Here is a 21,941-nt window from a genome sequence, read left to right on the forward strand (position 1 = left end):
GAGCTCATTTCTCAGCCCACACAAGTCTGAAATAACCTGCATGCTTCACACTGAATGGACGCCATGGCTGCTGTTGTTCCCTCTTTGTCTGCTTCAAATGCAGATGCTACAGTGTGTGCTGTGTTCATAATGCAGTGAGTGAGAGCAGAGGGCTACATGCATGTTGTAGAAGCAATTCAAAATGTGGTCTACTGTTTATGTTAAGGTCCATAACAGATGTTTGCAAATGTTCATTTTGAAATGGCTCAATACTGTTTAGTATTCTAAGGTGGGATTCAGTTATTTCAACAGATTGAAACGTATATATTTACTTAAAGTACAGCAATATTGTACTATACTTTGAGTGTGCATAGGCTTGCCTGCTGTCATGATCTGAATGAAGCATTTGAGGATGGCTTGTGGAACGTGGCTGAGAGCAGGGTCTGATTCACATGGAGCGTGTGTGTGTGTGAGCGTCAGCCCGATAAGAGAAGTGTGCTGACCTTGGTGAGGTGCACGGCAGGAAATTGGGCATGAACGGCTTCCATCTCACAATAATGACAGACTCCTCTTTACTTGACCCAGCAGAAAATACCAGCCCTCCTCATCCCGCCTGAGTGTGCAGCAGCCAGACCAAAGCATGGAATCAATTACACAAAAAGATAAACGCTATGAATATTTGTGATGCATCACGAGTGGTGCTACTGAAATTAGATCAGAAGGAAACACTGGACAAGAGGCTGTCCTTCAAAAAAGTGACAGTGAGAAGATGCCTGAAGATGGCTAGAGGGCAACTGTGTATTTTGGTCAAAAGTGTCACTATTGAGTCAGGTAATGACCATCCTCCCTGCTGTCTTGAAAATCATATAAACAGCTCATTTGCTTAAAAGTGATTCTGCCCTGAGTTTCAAGGTTAGCCTCAGCGTGTGGCCGAAAGGCCACTGAGACACTTACAGACCACCTGAAGAGTGTTGGTGCCCAGCATACAGCAAGTATGTACACACACACACATACACACACAGAGAAAGAGAGAGAGAGAGAGAGAGACAAACACCAGTTTCATCCCATCCCACCTATACCTGCAAGTCTGAGCCTCCCAGGTTCAATGAAAACACCCCACGGTTCAGGCTATTGAATCACCAGCAGTGATCATGTATCTTCTGGATTGTGTCTTGCGTTTTACCCTTGGTGCCCTCTGAATAAAGCAGAAAATGCCCTTGAATATATGATAAGAGATTTGTATTGAATATAAATTAAATTGCACCCAATGTCTATTTGAATGGTTTGACTCAAGATGTTGCTGGATTTAAACATCAAACTGTAACATATCAGTATAGCATTTCAAAAAGGACCTGAAGTCTAAAAAGTGCTGAATTAAAGTTATAACTTTTTACATCCAGCTCATACCTTCTTGAGCACAACAAGCACGACAGCATGAAGCAGACAACGTGTCAAGCTGTCAGGCGCCAGTCTCTCATTGTCCAGATTAATGGCCTGAAGAGAAGCCAAAACTGTGCAGAGTCATTCCAAGCATATGGTCGATCAAGTTGTGACTAAAACCTACAGTGGACTTCAAGGCTAATTATAGTTCATCTTGATTAAGATTAGCTTGCTGTAGTATCTTAACAGTGAGAAGTCATGCACAGGAAAAGCTATTTGAGTCTGTCTTTCATTCATTGCTACGTTGCAAGATCAGGGCTTCTAGCGACAAAAAAAAAAAAAACACAAATAGGCAAAAGCTGTCATGCAAAAGGAAAATGGGCAAAAGATCCTGTTCAAATGATTTCTTGCCTTGAGTCTGTGTATGAAGACATTTAGCTGAACAGAAGGCTTGCTAACCTGAGCTATGAGGAATGAGGACAATAAGTCAGGAATGACCAGACCAGTGCAATATGACTGCACACCATTTGCATGTTTCGTTTCTTTTGGAATGTGGAAGTGCTCAAGACAACTGTTCAAATCATCTACAGTATACCCAAAGTAGTGTTTATCAGACCCAACAGGTGCACTAGCATTCATTGATGTTGTAGTTCTTTACCTGTGCAGTCATTGCTGTAGAGACAAGAGAGAGATTTCATTTCCACGGTGACGGGGCTGATATGTTTGCAGGGTATATGCTTATGCTGATGACTCCATGGTCATTTTACACTATTCACTGCTGATGGATTATAATACATGTGGATCAGTTTCCAGATCACAATTTGCTCTTTAAAATGTAATCATATTCAGAAGAATAAAAGCGGTGACACATGTGACAGTGCTTATAGAAAATCCCATAGCTAATTCATCAAAAGCATATAAATGATTTTGTAAATTGATCAATATCTACTGAATGACTATAGTGCATATAGTATGTTTCTATGGAGTGACCTAAGCAGTCTCTGCTTGACATTTGAGGCAGAAACATCAGGTAAATGAAGTAAAAATGTGAAATTCAAACAGCTAGATTAGAAGATCACAGACATGGTCAGCATTACAACAACTGCTAAGACAGGACCTAGACTATTTTTAACATGAAAGTCAGAGAGGTACAAATAAGTAATGTCTTCCAGTAAAATCTTCCAGGTTTTCTCAGCCAACTAAGAATGAACCTTTTGGCTGGACATCAACAGCACAAATAGCATGATGTGACACACTGGAAATAGATATCATGAAAAATGTAGGGATGCCGGCTTTTGAACACATGGTTGAAAGAGTTATGCTATTAGGTAAGGGATACACTGTCATTTCATGATGAAAAGTGGCTCGTGGACTTTAAAAGCAAATGCTTGTAAGTGTGATGTTCACTTTCTGCTCAAATAGCTTGCTTGGTGGAAAGGGACCAGATCAGCTTGCTATAGTACATTCCCACATTTGAGAGATTTGTTGCCGTCAGGGACATTTTAGGATTCTGTCATACTTTGACTCCTTTGATAATTGCCCCTTAGGACTAGATCTTCCACACAAGAGGGGCAACGGCATCACTGCATCCCAATCTGGGCCGCATGCGTTTTTGTCTTCAGTAGAAGTTGGACACAACAGCATCTTGCCTGTCTCCTCACATCTTACATAAAGACTGGGACAGTCATCTGAGGCAATGTACAGTGTGTGTGTGTGTGTGTGTGTGTGTGTGTGTGTGTGTGTGTGTGTGTGTGTGTGTGTGTGTGTGTGTGTGTGTGTGTGTGTGTGTGTGTGTGTGTGTGTGTGTGTGTGCGTGAGAGAGAGAGAGAGAGAGAGAGTGTGTGTGTGTGTGTGTGTTTGTGCGTGCGTGCGCGTCTGCATGCACGCGTGTGTATGTGTGTGTGCATGTATGCATGTTTGTGAGTGTGGATGAGGGGATTGTGGTAATGATGACTCTGGAGATCTACAAGTTGTCTCCCTCAAGCCCCTTTCCCCCTCCGAGCTCTTGGAAAGACGGGACTTGACATGACCATGGCTTGACAGCAAGTAGGAGGAAACAGGCCTCAAAGCCGAGCTTCTCCCCAAAGAGAGGGGGATTTTTTCCTCTTGTGAAATGAGTGACTGCTAGAGTCAAATCTTGCCTGAACTCTGGATGGAGCGGTGATGCACTGCTAATTAGCAGAAGGACTTCAGAAGACGGGAGGCCTGATGAGTGACAGCCCAGCATCTGTGGGTGAAGCAGAGTTCATCAAAGGCCCTTTGGGGATTTTTGCCACCAGTCAACACTTATACGCACATTACACTGAAAAAAAAAAATAGGCTCATTATATGAACATTACAAATATGGCACTTTTTAAATCTTATGTATGACAACAATTATTCAAGACACTTTAATTTCATAACAAAAAGGACACCAATTACGTGATTATGGAAACTATCAGGACTAAATTAAAGAGGAGACGGGGACAAGATCTGCAAGCTATGTCTCAATATGAGCCCAATTTAATTTTCAACCTACTGTGATAATTTGATTATAATTTAAACATGCATTAATATAATTATATAGGTTTCTGGCGTAGTGTACTTGGCACAGGCATATTGTTATAATTGATTGATGCCACCTTTACACCTAATCCTTGCATCTAAGAATGCAGATATAACAGTCATGGGAATGGAAAGGATTCCCAGTATTATCTTAACGATGATTAAAATAGTTCTAGAAAATCAAACATTGCTCTCGTGTCATATAAGGCCATCCTGGTTTATTTTTAGTACAGCAGTACAACTCATTTCTAAGGGAATGTGTTGTAGTTGTAACTCAGCAGAGGTGGAAAAGTCTGGCTTCAGACAGTACAAGTCCTACCACATATCTGTGCCAACTATTCATTTGAACCATGCTGATTCTAATTAGCACAACTCTTCAGCTAGGTAGAACAGCTAATAAGTGAGATGACCTGTGTTAAGTGCACAGGTAGAACCAATACATGGTTGGATTTTTACTTTCTGAGGCTGGACTTTTCCACCTCTGTAGCTCAGTCAGAGTTTGCAGTTCAGTAATAGAACACAAATCCCAATAACAGGATGAACAGGACAGCCTGGATGTAACCTGGGTGAACGCAGAAGAGCCTGGTTCAGCACTGCTGCCAAAATGAGTATTTGCCAAAACAAGAAAAGAAACTTCACACAATATTTCCTTTTAATGATTCTGTGGCTTCCACTGAGAGTCTATCAAGCAAATGGAACTTAAATGTGGCTAGAGTTAGGCTTCCTACCTGCAGAGCCTGATTTGATATTATGTTGTTGCAAGTTGGACCATTAAGCTCATCAATTTATTGATTAACTGAAACATTTAATTTATTGTGCAGTTTGCATTAAATTCCAATGTAAACTTGCATACTGTATGGTTTCTTTTACAAGCCTATTTGGGTCAAAATATACGACCATGTTTCTGTCACAATGAAAAGGCTCATTAGGATGCAATGGGAGTTCTTTCTTTCACAGCCCTCAGCCACCAGTTGTCCACCAGGCAAACATATATTCACAATTCACATAAACAAAATTCCAAAACACTTGAGAGCATTTTGGATAAAAACAGATGTACAGAGAGCTGTCCCAAACTAAACAAGCTCAAGCATTCTTTCACACAACATCTCTCCAGTCACTCACACCTGCATGGACTCAACTGTACACTTCTAATTCATTTCAATCTGCCTGCGAGCCAGCCAGGATGACGTCTCCTGAGCAGCTGTTGCCTAGAAACCAGACAATGACAAACTATAGGGATCAACTCATAGGAAATCAAGCATGTGTGCAATTATATAGAAAATGTAGATAAATGTACATAATTGAAAATATTTGGTGTGTGCTATGAATGGTGGATTTTGCCTGATACATTTTCTAAATTCACTACAGAATGCAGTACACAGATATTTTTAAATCAGCAATACAAATGGATTTAACAGAATCCAATGATTGCTGCACTCAGACTGTTCCCTTCCCTGGGCTTTTCCCACAACAGTCCATCAGAGGGATACCTGAATTGGTCCCGGCTGTGCTCTGACCCAAGAAGTAGGAAATTGACGCCACACAATAGAGCAACGCCTACAAAGCCTCTGCACTTATTCTCAGGGCATTTATCCACTCCAAGAACACGGAACAGACACTAGGTCATGCATTTTTAAACAACATCCTTCTGAAACACACACAGGATGGTGACCTCGGCGGTGCTTTTTATAGCGCTGATGTGTGGCAGCTCACCTCTGGACACCTCATGGCAAAGAAGAAAGAATGCATTTACAAAGCCATCATGCCAATCTATACCTACAACACAGGCGCTGGACAAAAGGCTCTCTGGCTCAGACGTGCATGCAGCACACAGGCAACTTGCTGGGGCACATTTTCTGGCTGGCTGGCTGGGACTGGGAAGAGCAGTGGGCTGCACACACAGCTCTGCAGCGCACGCGAGCAGAAGAGGGGACTTACACACACATCTGTCTCTAAAAGCCTCGGAAATAGATTTCCATCATCAAAGTGACACGCTAACCTTGTTTGGCAAGGCTCCAAAGTGACGAGCAGACAAGGTGATTGCCGAGAGTACTCTAAGATGAGGATGATAGCAGGCACCTCTGTCTTGTGTCACAGACCTTCAGCTCTGAATAAAGGCTGGTGCCTTGCATCTTTAGCCTCAACAAAGGCATCCATATCCTGCAAAGTGAGATTATTGTAGTAAAGAATCAAGATGTCTCAACATCATATGCCAAACACTATTTCAGCTGTGAAATGGTACTCCTCAATTCTTATGTGTCTGTATTCATGCTCAATGAGCTCTGCTGCAAACATAATTAATCATTTGTTAACCCTTCATTAACCAACTTCTTATAATTAATACGTATATCTTGTCGATCATTTGTTCTTGGTACTGCCTTAATAATCAAATAGTTGGCCCATCTTATTATGGTTATGCAAAATTTATCCAGAATACATGACAGTGAGTAGGTTATAAGAAACTGGGGGCCTAATACATTCTTTATGCTTTTTAATGCACATTAGGTGTGTGTTAATGGCTAATATACAGTATCTTCAGTGTGTTGGGTAACTGACAGATTTTTTCAATTTGGATAACTTTTCAGTGGAATACTATGTGGATCTGAAGTGTGAGTGAGAGAGAGAGAGAGAGAGAGAGAGAGAGAGAGAGAGAGAGAGAGAGAGAGAGAGAGAGAGAGTTTGTTCTTTATTCATTATGGTTTTATGGCACATGGTACAGTAGCTGTGGGTGCATCGTCAAGAGCTTTCGCTACCACTGTGGTCATGAGAAGCACTTTGTGTAGATCCATGACGGTTAATTCCACTCTGTGCAATCCTGGAAAGTATTACCTCCTAATATCAGAGAGCGCACGAGCACAAAGACATTATCTTCTCTTTGCTTTTCTGCTGGTCTTATTCAGTAACGCCATTTGAGCCCACTTCAAGCACATGGACTTTGTTGGAGTAAATGTATCATAATTCACATATCACAGAGACAAACGCAGTGATTACTCAATGAAGCACAATTGCCGTTTAGCCACTGACAACTGCTCACCTGTTCAGTTCTAAAATACACGTGATTGTCTGAGTGATTGGTTCTCAAACTGTTACAAAAAGCCAGACACGTCATTTCATCTTTGAAGCATCCAGCCTGCTGTGCTTTTGGAGGTACAGCGCAAAGCACACTATGCATGTCAAGTCCCAAATGAAGTGTGAGATCAATAAAAGCATTTGAAGAGTGTATGCGACTGGACACCTTTTTGTCTGCTCCAGCATGATTCAGTCTTCTCTGTCCTCCTGCGTCCCTTAGCTGTCACAACAGACAGGCCTGCTCAGTGCGCCGTTGATATTTCTTGTTGCCAAGAGCTTCTCTTTTTCTCTTTTATAACGTCTTCTGCAAAAGGGTCGGCAGAACTCTTGTTTACTTTCTGCACCCTGATTTCTCCTTTTAGTTTCCTTCTGGCTACTGCAAAGCTTCCCCTAATGTCAGCCTAATTCCATGCCATCCCATTACATCGAATTACTGGTAGTGGACTGCGCTTTTATTTCAAGTCCTGCTCAACTCAATAGAGAGAGCCCAGGTGAAGCTTTGCTCCAGCCCCTCATTTAAGAGAATGAATGGGAGCCTAATGAAGGCTTCAGGCACGCCATGCCAATCTCTGCTGTACCCATTCTCTTATTGGCAGCCAGCAACATTTTGGAAGAGGTAGGGTCTCACTAACAGTATACTTTCTTTTTTTACACCTATAAAAACAGAACCTGAAAGGCTAAGGCCACCTTGAAAAAAGACAAAACAGAGATGATAAACCATCCCAGTGGCTGGAGTTTTTCTACAAATAAAGAGAAGCCAAACATATTTGCCTGTTTAACATTAGGTAAAGACATTTGAAGAAAAGTTGTTGTTCTTGTCAGGACTTGCCTGTACAAATAGGATGGATAGAATATATGCATTGATATACAGTGCAGAAAAGATACATTTTGCCAGAGATTGTGATGTACCTGACTTGCTTTCTAAACAGTATTTGTTAGAAACATGGAGGACACATTGTGGCAGCTCTGTTGTGTAAAAGCCTCTTCACATGCGGGCCGACGCTACGCTACGCTATATGCTGTGATATCTGAAGTGCCTAAAGCAAACCAGCTGAGCCACTCCTTTGTTTTGGAATGGCACGTCTTTTACAGCTGCTCACATAAAATGGGAATTAACTCTCTCTGGGTTACAGAGATCCAAAGAGAGGGAGCCTTCAATTGCACAAAGCCCATTTCTATTCTCACATAAAAATGACCGTAAAGTGGGGAGCAAAACAATAAATCATCCATCTGCCACTATAATTCAGAAGCTCAAAACATGGGGACTAAACCAATAGCCTGAACTTGCTGCAGGGATGTCACTGCAGACCTGGATTTTGTATTCTCTGAACCATTTTTCACTGGTAAACATTGAGGTTGACAAATGATAGTTTGCTGTCTTTTGTGAATATGGATGGCCATTTCCTGACAGCAATATCAGGTTTCACATAGTGTTTTTTTGTTATTAAATAATTTGGAAAAAGAAGATTTCTATTCTGATTTTAGAGCTACTATTGACAATCACAGTCTATAAAGGAGACACTTAAAGGAAGCACTTAAAGCAGAACATTTCGTTAACAAAGTTATTTCATAACATCTGAAAGAAACGTACTGTATCCAAGATGAACGAGAAATGTTATTTAAAGCAACAAGGTTATTGTTCCTTTGCTGCTTTCCAGCATTCCGAATGACTAACATATTATTTCACATAGGCAGGGGAGCAAATACTGTATATAACCAAGATGCTTGTGGATGGAGCAACACATATTAATCCTTGGATTAAAGGGTCACTGTACAACAGACCAGAGGGAGTATGCATTTCAAAGCATTGATATGAAGCATTGATATATACATTATTGGAATGTTAATATCTGAAATGCACTTTTCCAAGTCTGATCCACCCACAAACATACAGAATGTAACAGATTGTGATCTGATCTCATGAGATCAGGGAATAAAAAAATAACAAAAACAGGAGGCGCATGGCATGGAACACAACAACCTTTAGTCTTAGTCAGCTGGTCTTCCTTCATGCCAAAACCCTCTCTGGTAAGACATGATGGTGCAGCAACTGTTATAAATCAAATAACCTGAACAGGAAAAGTGAAGAACGTCCACCTGTCCAAGTCATATCAATAAAATCATTCAAATCACAGATCCATACATTTTGACAATGTCAACCATGCTGCATGGGCAAGCTTGTTGAGCAGCAAAATCTTGTAGCATAAGCTACAAGGAAATAATAGGTGTCAGAGTGCATGGTTGCATCTAAAGGCTCCATAAGACTCATGCAAGAATGCATGCATTGCTCTAAGATAGTTATAAATATATAATGGCTACATATGGATTCGCTTTGGACAAAAGCGTCTGCCAAATCCTATTACCATAACCATAAGAGGGATCTGACCCGATCTGTATTCTCACCATGAAATCCGCCTAAAACACCTTGGCCAACTCTGCATACAGCCTTTCTAACATATTCTCAGGCTTTGCCTATGACAAAAGGCTGGCAAAGCTCAGCAAATGTGTTATGAATACAATAGCATTACAGCGTAACTTGTTGAGCATCTTGCAACTTGTAGGATACAATATGTTACACAATAGCTCTAACTAAATTCAATAGGCCGGCCATACATTATAAATAATTAATTTCACCAAAGGAAGGGAGTCATTAATACATGTGGCACTTTCTGCGTCTTTGATTTATTGCTATTGGCCTTTAATTGCTGATGATAAAAAAGTTGTTTACACTCATTCCCCCACTGCTCTTGGCCCTGAAGACAGTCTCCATGCAGAATATTTTTCATCCTGTCTTATCACGTTTGCTGCAAGGTTTACGTAGAGAGAAGTAGTCACAGAGGACATCATCAATGACCTTGGTACTCACAGAGAGAGAAGTTAAATATACCTCCTTGTCCTCGGAAGACTTTTGTCTTCAGTGGAAATGTGTGCTATTCAAGGTGAATCTGAGTCACACTGAGAATGTAATCACGCACTTGTCACAGTTGTATAATACCGATGTCCTTACTGTACCTCAGAGCCAGAAAGCATCTGTGCTTTAACTCAAAAAGTCTTGTTTTTAAAAAGGAATCCTCAACAAGGGACACAGAACAAGGCCCAGACATACATTGCTATACGGATTATGCTCTAACAAATACGGCTTCCATCAATGAATAATTCTCACTTCTTTTGACAGTATACACCTGTCATGCTCCCCTCTGTTTAGACCAAACACAATTTATTTATGTATAGGGACAACACACATTAATCAACATTTCTATAAATATGCCAGTGTTAGCAAGCCAGCTAACAGAGATGAGTATCCTGATGTAAAAATGTAGTTTCAGATTGTCAGCACACAAGTGATGGTCTTATAAACATAGATATAACGTCATACTGTATTTCGTTGTCTTTGTACTTGTACTCTGCACAATGACTATATGTAATGTAATGTAATCTAATCTTTGTTTTCTAATCTTCTAATCTACAATTTTTGGGGGCCTACTGGTTAGGGTTTCGAGCTTACAGTATGACCGCAGGGTTGCTGGTTCGATATCCGACCAGTCCATGACTTAAGTGCTCTTGAGCAAGGCACCTAATATAATGGTCATGTACTGTCACGTACACTTAATTGTAGCAAAAAACAAAAACTGTTAAAGGGGATTGATGATTTGCAAATGCAGCAGTATAATGCTAGAGAATGATCAAGATAATAGTACTTCTCTTCATTTTTATTAGAAAAAGACCATTCTTCTGTGACATACAACACTGGATACTTCCTGATTGTTTTCTGATGGCACATGCCCGTGCACCCTGCTGTAGGCACTATAAAGCGTAATCTCTAACACCATCAAGCCCAAGCAGAACATGCCAGGACAAGAGCCATCTCCTAAATGCCTAATCCAGCGCTGTCTACTAACCACTGACATCTCCTCTGGGGAACTTGAGGAGAACAGCATGACAGGCACGGCACTTCCTCTAACCATTTACCACAGTGCTGGGAAGGCTCCATTCAAAGTTCACTTAAAGTGAGTAATGTTTTATTTCAGTGGTCGGAGAGCCTTCTGGGGGTTAGAGGATGGCTTATGCATTCCATGTGAATTTATTTTGTTTCTTAGACTGCATGTTATATATATATATATAGTGCAACTATTGTGCAACTATTGTAATGGTGGATATATTCACAGTATCTTGTTGTACAGAAATATTGATTTGAGTTATGAATATTGAATATAGCTGCAAGAGAGAGATGAATGTAAAGTTTTAGGGGTTGCATAGCAATGTACTTACTATCTGATTCAATTAAAATGTGCTCTGGATGTTTATTTAGCTCAGCTTACAAAAAATTCTCCTGCTCACCGACCAATTTTAACTGCCTGTCGGAGAATGCAAGCTCCCTCAGAATTCAAAAGTATTCTTCCTCCGAGTGCACCAGTCCTTGCACCATTATATTCTACACTGCAAGTTCTGACATTAGCCTGATGTGGTAGCCTCATTCAAAACTGTGTCTTACTTTGTATAACACTTTATGGTTTCGTAACAAGATCCCTGTTGCACATTCGGTATCAAACTGTAAAGGAAGCAATCACATCAAGACAATTTTCTATCTGAGCCATCTTACTCTGCGACTCTTTGGCATAACACAACACACAACTTCATTATTGATCACATCAGCTTCAGCCTGTAAGAATCAAAATGCAGCAGCAATGACTCAGAGACAGGCAGTTATTTGGACCAATGCCATCAGCCCAAGGAGGCGGAGAGGACTTGAGACAGAAGGAGGTCATGGCTCGGCCTTGAAGAACTTCCAACAAACGGAGCACATACTGTAACCACCAGCCTTATTCCTCACATCCGGCACCACAGCATGAGAAAGACTCCCTATTCACTCACCCCCCCCCCCATCAGGGAAATTATCATCCTGCATTTCACACCTTTGTGTGCTTTGTGTGAAGGCTCTTAGGAGAGTGGAAGCTGCTCCGCTGTGCAGAACCCCTCTCGTCTGACTCACAGAGCACTGGCCATTGGAGTGGCTGGACAGGGAAGAGTTAAGTCACCTATATACGGCTGACACCGAGGTGATAGATTGCAATGTGTGCCGTGTCACTTTTTTGCGTATATGCCTGCAATACGTTGTGCCTGTGAGTTTGGCAACTTCTTAGTGTGGCTGAAGTGAAAATTGAAAATATGGAAATCTGAGGAAAGCAATAGATATCTTGGGAATATAACCCGCCATAGACATATCCATTTGATAGGAGATACAAATTGAAGTGCGCATCTTAAAATGATAACCTGACCCCAGACACTGCAAAAACCCTTGAGCAATATATGTAGGTGTTGTATCACAGTTTCACATTTTCCTATTTCACAAGAACATGTGTCACTGAAATGTTCAATAAATACTTTGTTTGTTCTATGGATCGAGGAGTGAGAACCAGAGGGGCATATGTGACATTTTTGGCAAAACTGAGATATATATTATATCAAATGAAAGCTCTTGATCAGCTTTTTCTTCTGTCAAAAGGACATTAATTTAAAAGTAATTTTAGAGTTATTAATGAAAAGCCAAAGGACCTAACTCTGAACACACTAACCAATCGGTGTGGTTTTGGCCCTCCTGTAAAGTTGGTGAAATGCCACTTACTCCCCTCTGGCTCTAAACTCTCGATATGTACATATCATACATTATACAACATTCCATATCTTTACACCATACATTTTTGATATCCTGTTGCCATGCCAGTCCTCTGAAGCTAATGCATCACTAACTTTGGTTTGAAGAAAGATAACACCATATACTGTATCTGAACCAGTTGGTCCATTTCCTGCCTGACCTTATCAAAAGTAAAAGAAATCAGGACGTTTGTATCATCATGTCAGAGATAACACAGAGAAACGTGGGGCACAGAACACAAAATGAAGTGAAGCATTTAGTCTCAGTGCCTCCATCCCGTCTTCATCAGGACATCAAATACTACTGGTGGCTTTTGAGGCATTCCAAAGAATTAAGTAAAACAATTATGTGTGTGTGTGTGTGTGTGTGTGTGTGTGTGTGGGTGGGTGTGTGTGTGTGTGTGTTCATTGGTTTAATTAAATGAATTTCCATGGTTGCACACTCAAGTTGCGTGGAACATGTGAAAGTGTGCTGGCAAATAGACAATACACATTAAACACTTCCCAGAGGCTTCATGCAACATGCAAGCACTATTGTGTTTCAACCTCTCGTTGGCCTGAACAAAAAGCACAACAGAATAAGCTTTGAACAGCAACAGAAATACACCCTCAAACAAATGCAGACCTAATGAGGAGCCAAGTCCATTTTCTCTAATTATCATATGCAGCATTGCATAAACTATGTGTGACTGGGGGGAGGAGGGGGGGGGGGATCAGAGGGCATACAACACAGCTGAGCAAAGAATGTTTGTTTAACAACAGTTGTGCAGTTGCACATTGGTCCACAGAGTCCATTTCAGATTAGTTTCACTAACAAACTGCAATGATTGTTGACTTTAAAAATAAATGCAGTATGCCCCTTCGTTTTGGCTGGTTGGCATATGGGCAAGTATCAAGTACCTTAAATTATTCTGCGTGATTGTCGCACTGAAAACAAACATTTCTTAGAATGAAGGTGAATAATATTCCTTTTCAGCTCCTATGGTAATATCACACAGAGCACATTTGGGGTTCTCAGGGTCTGATGGAATATCTTTTTCAACATGTTTTCTCATAGATATTGTAGAATACTTCAAATTATGATGAGTATCTTTACCATTTTGCATGATTATGTGTATATGGACATATCATTGCTGAGAATAATGGTTTCTGTTTGCTTTGAGATAAGAAAAATATGTGTGACTGGCGGATGCCCCAGTGGCTCTAGCTTCTGATATTTGGATAAGATCTTTATAGGACTGACCTTTCACTTGCAGAAAATTGCTATATCCAAGAACTCACAATTCATCCTGACAACATCTGCCCTGTGTCTGCTGCATCTCAACTCAATGCAACATGCAATCCCAGAGAAATTACGAGATATGATAACTATGACACTCAGTAGGCTATGTGAGGGGATCTGTTGAGTGAAATGCCCTCCTTCTATGACTTTGCTAAAATAATAGTTTACCAAATACCAACCTGAAAAGAAGCATATTGCACACTGGTCTTTACATTTGTCAGCAATCGTATTGCATACATTCCATGAATAAACAGTATGAGCAGTCTACTTACCTGCCAGACAGTTTTGTGATATTATTATGGAAATGCTGTGTTGCAAGGGGGGATTTTGTTTCTGCGACACTCAATTAAGGAGACGGCCACTCAAGTGAAGTTCGTGTGGAATACGCACACAGTTTCAAGTCAATCCTAAAATTCCAAAGAATTATTTCAAGAGCAAGAAAGCTCATTTCAAGTTTGCTTTACTACCTGGTTATGCGTCCAATGAGGTATGTGTACATACATTCGTTTTTTAAAAGTATTTTTAGACTATAATAAAGAGCCAGTAGGCCTATAACTCACGTCGTTATTTAACCAAGGGAAGCTACAGCAGTTACACATAGATGGTATTCTTAAGCAGTGAGCCCGAGCAGCCGTTGTTGACACTGATTTTGGAAGGTACGTTGTTGGCATGCTGTTGGTATGCTGTTGGCACGAGTTGCGCGAAGCGAAATGGCGTATGTTTGTGCTGGATTTCACAACGCTATTTAGCCGACCATTACTAAGGGCCCGAACTCTCTGTTTTAGAATCCAGATTTCACGTGAAGAACTGTTGGGTATGCCTATGACAAAGAAAGTCTTAGCTACACTGGCAGATCCAGACACACATAGTTAGTTTTTCATCTAATCTGTAAAACTCTATTTTATAAGCTCTAGACAAACTGAGTCTGTTTACTTGCACGTAGCTGCTGCTCACCAATGAAAACAGAGACATTATGAATTTGTAAACATGTGCATTTGTAAGACTATGTTAGTGAGGTTAGATTCCTTGTCCTGGATCATTGTGCTTCTGTTTGGAATAACATTGCCATGTCTTATGAATAGCATTTAAATCTGCAAGGTTAATTTCACAATTGTTCAATGGCAGTAGGCTACTGTAACCACCATAATCGAGCAGCTGAAAACACATGTTTGCCGTGTCACTGTAATTTGAGTGTTTATGCTGAATTCCCTGAACATGTAGCTGTAAGTCAGACAGATAAAATAACAGATCCTAGCAATAGACTATAACACAGTCTAGAAGATACTATTGTGTTTCCTCTCTTGAAGAGGCAGAGTGGAAGCTAGAATTGGAAAGCTGTGTTTTAAAAGTACTGTCCCCTATATTAAATGTAGACCCCTTCAAATAAAGTGTTACCTAAATATTTCATGATCAATAAAAAACTATGGTGGACTTTCCCAGTGGAGTACCATGTTTGAGACTATATGAAGTAATTTGGTTGGAGTAATGAGTTCTGCGATATTGGGCTGAAAATGCCTCAAGCCACAAAGCAGTGAGCAAGAGGAGGGTGTCATGAAAATCATGTTAATATGACCTTTAGTTCAAATGAAGAGTTCAGATGCAAAAACAGTTCACAAATGTACAGACTGTTTGTGTGTTTTAATGTCAGTTCTAGGTCATTGATGTTACATATTCGTGGGCACAAAGAACAAAATGAAACTACTCCTGTAAACCAAAACCTATTTGATCTTCGAGTATTTAGACTACTTTGAACAAATAGTTTATGAAACCAATTATAGTCCAGATACCATTTTTTGCCTCTCATTACACCCGTATATTGCATTGTAATGAACTGCACTGCACAACCAAGAATGTTCAGTTGCAGATGATCCATGTGTGAAAACGTTTCCAAGCTTATCATCCACACTTGTAAATACGTAGAGGGTTGGGTATTCCACTGGAAGTGATACTGTATAATCTGCCACACAATAGCTTCATCACCACACATAGATATTGGTCATCGTGTTTGATAAGGATTTGGCTACTTTAATAGCTCCTGTTGTTTAGTGAGCTAATCTTAATGAGAGAATGTTCCTTTTGAAGGACTTTTTCGTCATCAAACTTGAAAGGTTTTTTCATGTATAATTGGGAAACCACCCTACCAGCTAAATTGGGGACAGGTTGGACTTTTTTTTTGAAGAACTAGAATCACTTGAAAGCACATGCTCTGGGCTCCCTATTTTCAATGTATGTAATTGGTCACTGGGAAACTGGTCTGACATTGGCTTCCCACACATTTAACTGTTCCTCAGGGGGATTATGTATTATTCAAAATCAGTCATTCCGTAGCAATATTGTTTGTAATGTGGTGGCAGAATAATGGACATGTAAGACGGCATATTGTTCAATGTTGGATAGAGACATTCAACGTTTCATTTGCCTGCTATGAGAGTGAGAAGAGCAGTACACAACTGTTCTCTGATCCTGTTGCACTGGTCTGTTACTGGTCTTTGGCCTCATTCCCTCCATTGCATGATAGGCCCAGATGCAGTATAGATGCTGTAGCCAGCTGTGCCACAGCACCCCTCTGTCATTGGTAGGCTATAGCTATTTGTATACCCCATGATTGCGTTCATAAAGCATAATGCAGTTAGCGTATAAGCCTTTACAGCTCTCAGTCTCTCAAGGTATTGTAAAGCATCTTTGACCTCTTGGCAATGGCAATGATACCATCTTTTTATAAAGATGCCAGATTCTGTGAATTCACCGAACAATCTTGGTAACGCTTTCTACGAACACAGTTCAGAGACTATCAAGCATTATAAACACATTCAAAAAGGTTATAAAGTATTCATAAAGTCAAGTCAAGTCAACATTATTTATATAGTGCATTCATGCACAGAGGTCATTGAATGTTACAACGATAATTTGTCTTCAGACACAAAGCAGCGCAGAGCCGTGTCCAGGATGATGTGGCACACGTAACCCATGGGTCAGAAAAGACTCAAATAAAGCCTCATAATTATCAACATATAAACACATAACCCATGGGTCAGAAAAGACTCAAATAAAGCCTCATAATTATCAACATAAAACACATAACCCATGGGTCAGAAAAGACTCAAATAAAGCCTCATAATTATCAACATATAAACACATAACCCATGGGTCAGAAAAGACTCAAATAAAGCCTCATAATTATCAACATATAAACACATAACCCATGGGTCAGAAAAGACTCAAATAAAGCCTCATAATTATCAACATATAAACACATAACCCATGGGTCAGAAAAGACTCAAATAAAGCCTCATAATTATCAACATATAAACACATAACCCATGGGTCAGAAAAGATTCAAATAAAGCCTCATAATTATCAACATATAAACACATAACCCATGGGTCAGAAAAGACTCAAATAAAGCCTCATAATTATCAACATATAAACACATAACCCATGGGTCAGAAAAGATTCAAATAAAGCCTCATAATTATCAACACATAAAGTCTATATAGTTACTTACACATAACTAGAAAAGCACTCAGAGAGTGCAGACCTCCGCCTGCATTGTTCTTCCTAGGTTGTCATGCATTTGAACCTAAACTATTCAGATCGCCACCACGTGGCCATACCATGCCATTACACCACTAAGCGAAATACTTGAACGCCTCCGGAATCCCGACGGAATTACGGATCACTCCCAACGTTTCTTTGTTTCTTCCTTGGGTCATTTCTGACCTTCCCTGAAAATTTCATTGAAATCCATCCATTGCTTGTGTAACCACAATCTTTATGTATGCATACTGCGGTTCCAAACGAGCTTTCATAATGAGCCTTGTTTATATGTACCTCAATAGTGCTTTTATTGCTCATAGCAACAAATTAAGAATTAATCTCCTAGTGCATACTCTAAGTGAAGTGAGATGTTCACATAATAACTAATAAAATGCTATAATTTTCCATCATAGACAATAAGTGAAGTGGTATTGAAATATGTTTCCTTTGGTACAACCAGACAAAATTGAGGCACAATTTATTTGGAGTGATTCTTCCATTCCATCAGATCTTCTGAAATATTGAAATGGGCTGTGAGCTGTGGCCCATTACGTCCTCTAGCAAAGAGCCCAGATTTGAAATGAAAGTCTGAATCTTCATGACCACAGTGTCCAAAAAGTGAGAGGGTAATTTCCAAATCTACCGAGACGTATGTGGATATTAATCTTGATTGATCTCTGAAATTATGCCACATCCTAATGTTCATCAAACAAATGTTGTAGTTTGATCTATTAAGCTCTGATGCAATTATAACTCCATCATGTTTTTGTCTTCAGCTACTGTGGCTCGTTCTTGGACATCGACTACTAATTTTCATGATACAAAATATGACCGCTGCTTAGTCCTGCAGATTCTCTGCGCAAAAAATACATCACACATGTGTGCGCTTGCTTTTGTGTATGTGTGCATACACAGACTGGTCAGAGATACCTGCGATTACAACATTAAGACGGATCAAAATGAAAAACGATGGTTCCATGCTATCCTTGTGGGGCTACATGCCCACCAAGTTTCGTGCACCCCGGTCTCTCAGTGTCCCAGGACTCCAGGAATCGGACTAAACCTGCACGGCAGTCCTAATAATAAGCTAAACATACATTATCTTTAGCAGGCGAGAAAGCTCACTGTGTCAAGAAAGGACCTCCTTGATAGGGTTTTTTGCAGGTGCAGCTTTTTAAAGGTTCAATATTATAAGAGGTAGGAAAAAGCGCAACATTGCTGCATTTAGAATCACCACTTTATTTGACTAGAGTGACGTTTCGGCACTAGGCACTCTAGTCAAATAAAGTGGTGATTCTAAAGCAGCAGTGTTGCGTTTTTTCCTACCTCTTATAAGAAAGCTCACTGTGAAATTCTGTATTCTTACATCTGGTGACACTCTCAAGCTGACACTCTTCAATGGCACTAAAAATCCACTTATACAGTACACGTGGGTCCTGCTCAGTAACTCGGATGATGTTGCTATGCCCAGAGACTCCCTTTTTGAGTATTCTGTAGGCTACTGTTTGTGTCTCACTGCTGGAGACACATGTGGAGTTAGCTGGATGTAGTACAGAGAGAAGAGAGAGGTCTTAGGTGCTGTGTCCACCAATCACGTTTTTTACGCTGAGAGCGTACAAAACCGCTTTCTTCGGCGCATCGAGAAGTGTTTATTTTGCTAAGTTACCAAAACCGGAGACGGTTTATAACGAGAAGTGACATTGACGAGCCCGGCGCTGTTCTAAAAGTTGAACAGATTTGAACTTTGAGCGCTCTGAGCGCTACGGTAAAAAGCGTCAGTGCTGAGAGCTTCTTTCCGCCGAGGGTGCTCAGCGCTGTGAACGCTGAGCTACATAGACTTTATATCGAAAATTGTCGCCCTCGGCGCAAAAAACGAGATTGGTGGACACAGGGTCTTAATCCTTTGCTGTGAGAGAAGAGAGAGGTCTTAATCCTCTGCTGTGAGAGAAGAGAGCGGTCTTAATCTTCTGCTGTGAGAGAAGGCATCAGTAGAATCAGGGCTGCTAGCAGAGGAGAACAGGGCTGCTGCATGGCACCTGAGAGAGGTGAACACGGACATGGTCATCAGAGCCCCAAGAGTGTCAGGTTTGCCTAAAAATCTTCACAATGCCTCTGTGATTTGGCCCCAGGATTACCTCCGGCTTGAGAGAGAATCCGTGCATGATGGAGGGAAATCACAAGCAAAGGCTCAGAGAACTGCTTTGGGTCGCAATGCTCCACTGGTTTGCCCATAACATCAGCGTGAGCTCTGCAAATGCACGTTCCATCCCTACCAGGTGAAGACTGTACATTTTGAATCTCTTGTGCTCTAATATTTTTGTCTACTGTCGGCACTGCACTGTTGGATGATGTGCTAGGCTATCTGCCAAGGCTGGCCATGGGGATACATTTTATTCACAGTGATTTGAATTGATGAACTTAACAATTTCTCAGTGAATCTTGTGCAGCTGCACAGGGGGACTGGTGTCACACCTTATTAGGGCAGCAGGGCTAGGGCTTCCTCCCTTCACTGGCAGCAGTTGTCTTGGTTTTGACAAGGCACCTGGGAGTTAGTTAGGCGCCAGCACAGGACTGGGTGCAGTCCCAGCAGGTGCACCTGTCAGGCCATGGCACTGCAACACACGCGCAGGACTGGCCTGGAATCCACTGTGACATGTTATTACACTCGTCACACTCCCGCAGGCCGCCGGCACTTTTTACTCGCTCCCTGCTCACTATGTCAGAGGAACCTCAGAATGCTCAAGACACAGCTTTTTGTGCTCCCTGACATATATGCCATGTGGTACCCAGGAGGTACTGTGTGAAGCTACTGTGCGTGTGTGTGTGCACCGAGGCCACTTCTGCCATTTATAACGAGATGCGGTGATAGCATTATTAATAATTGTATTGAGACCATTTCTGTTTCAAGAAAATATACTATCAATTCAATTAAGCTGCACTGACGTGACAAGAGTTTTTGCACTGCCCTAACGTAATAATTAAATACAATGCCTATACACATAATATGTCTTTGATATACAAATTAGGACACGTGCTCAGCATGTGCAAACAGAGCCATTGCGGCTGCTGTGAGACTGCTGTCAGAGGGGAATATTATCCCGGAGACGAAGTAGACCCTTCATGTGTGTGCAGATCAGGGGAGCTCTCCCAGTGAGGAGGTGCATTTCAGGGAGCAGTGATACGGTGGCCGTCACTGTGGGGAGCCGCGTCACCCCCCGTGACCCTCCTCGTGTGCCGGGGCGGCTGTGCTGTGACAGTCAGTGGTCCGGTGAGACCAGGCCTGTGAACACCTCTTCATCTCAGGGGAGAGAAAAGGGACAGGTCTATTTTTCTTACTGTAGAGGTGCATTTTAACTGGAGGTCTTTCTTTGCAATGCCAAATCCATGTAATGCTTTTTAGGTTAGATTCAGTATTGCATGTATCTATGAAAAAAGGAATGTGCGTGTCTTGTTTTGCTTCTGTTTTTCCAATTGAATCATTTAACATGAGACTTTGGAAGGCAGGTCTGTTGAGGTCAGGGCCCTGAGGAATTCTGCACCAGCACAGAATAACCCGTGACAAACTAATTGAGCTGATTTTTCATAATAAAAAGAGCAGCAGACAGCAGAGGCTATTTGGCATGCAAATCACGGAGGAAATCTTTCAGCCGCTTCATGTTGGAAATGCCAGAAAACGAAGCAAAGGTAAGAGCAGGACTCGTCATTCCCCACATTGATCTGGAACCAGTAGGGTGGGGCCTCCCTCTAATTGCATAAACAAAGAGAAAAATCCATAGTCATTATGCATTTCAGCCAGTCGCTAATAAACAAAGTACTTTATTTCTAATGTTGGACTGAGAAGGTCACCTCTGGTAAACAGTCTGGAAAAGAAGGCACTCTGTGTTCATTCCTCCACCTTCTCCCTACTGTTCTGGCGATGTGGCAATCCATTTGATAATGCTGCATTACTCCCAATAGATTCTTTTATTTGTTGACTTACTCTGCAGGGAACATGAGACATTTGTATGCTGGTCAACTAGGCAAGTGAAAACCCGTTAACCCACTAAAATCTAGTGCATGGACATATCAGAAAACATAATTGTAGCACAATAACTAATGATATTGCTTCGTTAAAAAATACTTCCCATCCTACCATTGCCCAAATATGTACGTGTACATGTACCATGGACTCAGACAATACATGTATTTACACAAACATTCCTTATACAAACAAACATTACCTATAATGATATTCAAAAAGGCACAGAGGTAAAATTGTGCAACTGATACAGACATGATAGATAGTTGCAGATGGTGATGTGTAAGTTTGCCAAGTACATGATCATTTATTTTACCCCCTATAGTGTACATATTACAATGACTGGGAATTTGAAAAAACTAGAAAAGAAAACTATGCTACAGTAGTTTACTTTTGCATTTGTTGCAAAGACAGACCACTCTTGACAGACCCTTCTGTTTGCACAGAGAAACTGACGTTTAATGATAACAGAAGGGAATG

Source organism: Sardina pilchardus, chromosome 11 (genome assembly GCF_963854185.1).
Source record: "Sardina pilchardus chromosome 11, fSarPil1.1, whole genome shotgun sequence".
In the NCBI taxonomy this organism is placed as follows: domain Eukaryota; kingdom Metazoa; phylum Chordata; class Actinopteri; order Clupeiformes; family Clupeidae; genus Sardina; species Sardina pilchardus.